We start from the raw sequence: 5,243 nt of genomic DNA, 5'->3' as shown, positions 1-5,243 counted from the left end.
CCTTTTCACGCATGGACAACAATAATGCCACAATGTTATATTATTAATCCATCATCCTGGTTGAGCTTCATTTATCATCAGAATAGTATTGTAGTTACATTGTTTAGTAAGCTGCAAATTTTGGTATGAGTGAAAGTGGCATAGAGCCAGACCAACTCAAGTCCGCTAATCAAATTTAAAGACTTTTATATTAATCTGTGCACATTGTATTTGTTAGATTATTTATTTACATGGTATAAGAAATTTACTAATACCTAAATTAATTTTTATTTGCTAATCTTTTAGAACCAAACATAGACGTCACTTAAAGTTTGATCAAGTAATATGCTTTTTCTTATTAAATAACGGTGGCATATGTTAATGTTATTGTAGTTGATGATGATGATGTAGAAACATAGATATTAGCAACAACTATATAGTTGTAAATTGTAATTGAAAATGCTTGATTATCAGCTATTATCTATGAAGTGCAAAAATGAATAGGCACCAAATGGCAATTGTTGAATTTATATGATGTTTAAGTTATCTATTGATAAAGCAGAAGATTTCCTGACAAACTATATTTGCATGATAATTTTACAAGTCCAACCCTGCTTATATTTTCATTATAATTTTGCAAGTCCAGCTCGTTTCTAAATAAACTTGTTTCTTTTTTTTTTCTTTTTTTTTCCATTGGCAGGTACAAGGCCTACCGGCTGTAACTGCAACTGTAGGACCTTGACAAAAAGTAACTACTTTTATTTGGCTTACACTTTATTGAGATCCATAGTAAGGGGCTTGTTGGCAAATTTTCTTATGGCATAAATGTTTGTGTGGGTGCGTGAGCAAAAAGAAAACATAGAATTTACATCCTTGTGATTTTATCATTTATTATGGATATTTTGTTAATATTCACTTCTCGTTTGTTCTTTTTGGTTTGATTTATTCTGAATTTTCTTTCTATGAACTTTGAAATTGGTTTAGCTTGATTTTTGTATCCATTAATTGTTTTGCTTCATCGATGAAGGGAAAAAAAAGCTCAACAGGGAATCTATCTTGTATATTTTCATCAGTATGTTATATACCATGATGATGTTGTGTTGTGTTGTGTGCTGCTAAATTTTCATTTCAAAGCTTACGAGATTGTGTTGAATGTAGAACATTGGACAAAACTATTTCAAACTTGGATACGGAGTTAACTTCTGCAAAGGTAGCTCAGGAGTCAATTCGCAATGACGCTCCTCTATCAGAAGATATAAAAGCAACCTAATCAACTCCTAAGAGAAGGTACGTCATGGTCATAGGAATCAACACTGCTTTTATTAGCAGGAAAAGAAGAGACTCCGTCCACCAATCCTGGATGCCTCAAGGTTCATAATTTGATCCATCAATCCTAGTATTCTTCCACCATTTTCGCAAAATTCATTGTGGTTTCTGATTATCTATTCTTGTCGTAACAAGAAAATAGGTGAGAGAAGAAAGAAGCTAGAGGAAGAGAAAGGCATTATCATCAGATTTGTAACTGGTCATGTGTAAACTATCTCATTTCTCTTTTGTAATTTCTATGATTTTGTAATTGGTCATAGGAAGAGAAATGCTTAAATTATATCATGATTGCAATTTCTAAATAAAAAACTAGAGATTGTATAAAAGAACTCTTTATGGATTGATTTTGTAGGATCATGTTGAAAGATACCTTGAACTATCAGCAAACCAAATGTATCTTTAAAATTAAACAAAAAAATTAGCCTTTTTTAAAAGGAAAATCCATTTTTTTTAAATTTGTATTTAAATTAGCGGCGGTTTTATAACCGCCGCAAACAATTCTAATAGGAAAAATGTAAGAACATTGTGGCGGTTCGAAACCGCTGGTAAAAAATGAAGTAAATTCTAATACCTGTATATCGCAAAATACTGATTTAGCAGCAGTTATACCAGCGGTTGCTAAAGACCGCCGTGAAATCATCTCCCGGTGCCACCGAAATTTGATTTTGCGACGGTTTAAAACCGCCACTAATAGAGAAAAAAATCTGATGCCATGTAGTGCCTCTCTTGTAGTGAGAGAACATGTTCAAAAATGGGATATTAACATTCAATTTGTTAAATCAGAAGACCAATTAGCAAATATTTTCACCAAACCACTAGCTGAAGACAGATTCTGCATGCTTAAGACTGAGTTAGGGATTTTAAGTCATGACTCATTGTTTGCGCATTGCTGATGTGTTTCTTGAAGTTTTTGTCTCAGAGGTTGGGATGCGACAATTCTGGGCAAATGAAGAACTATCTCTCTGAACTTCTTTTTTTGGGATCTAAGACACGTGCTGAATCATCTGGGTCAACCTTAACATTCAGATTCTAGGTGGTCCAATATGTTTCCTTAAAATAAACCACCTTTGGGCCCAAATGAGTGTTACATCATCCATGTGTTTTATTCTCTTTTATTTTATTCTTTTTGTCCTTTAGTCAAAAGTTTTTAAATTTAAAATTAATCTCTATTTTATTTTTAATAAAATCAAACCACTTTTCTTTATGTTGTCAAGTCTTTTAATTGTCAAGTCACAGTGATGCAGTTGCATGGGTACAAAAAACCTCCTTTATGGCAGTTACTAAACTTCTCTCTTCATAAATCCTTCCATTAACCTTTCGGTTTCTTCCTCCACTACCATTAGTGCTACACTTCATTCGAAAATCAGGGTTAAACCTAATGAGGAAAAAAACTGTTCTTTAAAAATCTCCTCGTGAAAAGGTTCTCAAGCTTCTAGCAAAATCAAAAGCCTCTGCTTCTACCCGTTCACGAGTCCAGACGTTCACTCCCTCACCTTCTCCTCCTAACTCTCCTCTTTGCACGGACCCTATGGCACGGACCAAGACCACACCTAGATACCCTTCATCTGCCAAGCTGACGCCACCACCAAAGGAGCCTCCTTCGAAACCAAGCACTTCGAAACCTAATACCTCAAAAGGAAAATGCCCTGCTGCAGCCAAACCAGTCTCTGAGCCAACTCAACCTAAGCCAAGGTCTGTTCCTACTCATCCTCAGAGAGGTAAACCACGTATCCCTCTTAAATCTGTTAGGGAACCTGACATTGATCCTTTTTGCACACAAATCACACTTCATGACCTCCCATTCAAACTATAACCCTCACAGATTTAGGTCTTCCATGAATAATGATTTTTATGAAGGAGTTATTCAGTACCGTACCTTGTGTCCCTCTTTTCTTGCTGATTTACCTAATCTGAAAAAGAAAGGTTTTTCTTTTGTTGAAAATTTAGAATTTCTGGATTGGAATCATCTTTTTAACATAAAAAAGCCAGTGTACCCACTTTTAGTCAAAGAGTTTTATGCTAATACGACTTATCATTAGGGCAGTGTTCATTCCTATGTGAAAAGTCATGACATTATGTTAAATAATGAAACGATTAGTAATTCATTGAAATACACTGATGTTGGGACTTGTGCTTACACTTCGGGTAAGTGGGATGAAGGGGTAGGTTTCTCCTTCAGTGATGCTCTGGCATATATATGTGAAAATATTTCTTTGATTGATGGCATCACCCTACTCACAAAGCCCTGGGTTATGAACATGCTCAATTGCACCGCATAGTGAACCATATCATCCTTCCTCAGAGTGGTTCATATCAAAGGGTATCTTACACTGACACTCTTGTTTTGTATGCTATTCTCACTAAAACAAAAATCTCTTTTGCTTATTTAATGGTAAGATATATGTTTGATTCTGTTAGAAGTGAGAAAGATAAAGTCCTTCCTTATGGCATGTTCTTAACTTGTATTTTTTAACATTTTGGTGTTGATTTGTCTAATGAGTCATATGAAAATGGACACTCATATCTAAAAGGAGGTGGTTCAGTGAAACAATAGAAAAAAGGACCAACTCGTTCTGAGAGGGTGGTTCTAGATGATGATGATGATGAATCTGTTCCTGAGGATTCTTCTCCTCCTTCTACCAAGGGTATCTCAGTCTCAACTGGACAAAAATCCACTCTATTTGGGGTTGTTAAGGATGTGGTACAAGAATTTGTCTCCCAGTTAAACCATATGATTGCTATGAGCAAAGAACATAGGAAGCTAGCAAGGAAGCATGAGAACTTCCTCAGAAAATCACGAGATAGAGTGGCTGTTTTCATGAGGTTCATTGATAATCTCCAAGCGGATGAAAATGCTGCCATTGATACTAAAGAAGAAGATGGTTCTGAGGAGGATGGTTCAGATGTCTAGAATTGTTTCATGTTGATGCTGCCTTCTATTTACTTATGTCTCATAAAACTGTTGTTGTTCCTTTTATTTTTGAACTACTCTATGTTTTGTTTCGGATGACTATAAATCGCTTAACAACTATTGCACTTAAGTTTAGTTACTTACTTGTTTTGGACTTTGAACTAACATTTTGTTGCAGGTTTTAGTTCTTTTTTGTTCCACCCTTGATGACAAAAGGGGGAGTAATAGCATAGATTTTTGAATTTTTGCTGCTGCTGTGATTTCTTTTAGCATGTGAATTTGAAATTGCTTTAAATGTTCTGCTGCTGTTTTGCCTTTGTTTGCCCTAATGCTCTGTTTTGGTTAAGGTTTGAGCTGAATATTTGTCACAATTGCTGATTTGTTTTAATACAGTTTTGGGCTAAACATTTGGCTATTTTTAAATTCCCTTAGCCATGTTTCATGAGATGTGAAAACTATTTGAAACTATTACTGTTGCTGCATCCATGGACAGTATATAGCATTTTCTTGTCTTCCGAATAAGTATATTCAAATAGAAAAGAAGAGAAGTGCATAAATCTAGGGGGAGCATCTCTTGAAAAGGAAAGGGGGAGCAACACAAAAGTAAGTGACATCACTCAAAGGGAAGTTTCTTAACTTTATCCAATTTCAATTCCTTTAATCAATGTTACAATTATGTTTGTCATCAAGGGATAGATTGCTGAGTTAAGAAATTAACTAACATAATTAATGATGACAAACATTAATTTTATTGGGCTAATTACCCAATTAGTTTTTATCATTTTGTTTAAGTGATGCATGCCAAAACTCAATGTAGCAACAGCTCAATATGGAACAAGGTGAATCTGTTTTTGTGGGCAACACTTTCAAACAAAGCCCAAATAAAAATAACAAAGAATCAAATGGGCTGAGTGGAAAGTGAACAAATCCAAGCCCAAGGCATTTCTCTCAAGCTGATCCCTCCAAGTTGCTTCTTCCATAGCAACGTTCACTTTTTCATTTCGGTCAGACTCAGAAAAGAGAGAGA

This window comes from Arachis ipaensis, chromosome B8 (assembly GCF_059453495.1).
Source record: "Arachis ipaensis isolate K30076 ecotype BB chromosome B8, ASM5945349v1, whole genome shotgun sequence".
In the NCBI taxonomy this organism is placed as follows: domain Eukaryota; kingdom Viridiplantae; phylum Streptophyta; class Magnoliopsida; order Fabales; family Fabaceae; genus Arachis; species Arachis ipaensis.
This window is presented reverse-complemented; position numbering follows the sequence as displayed.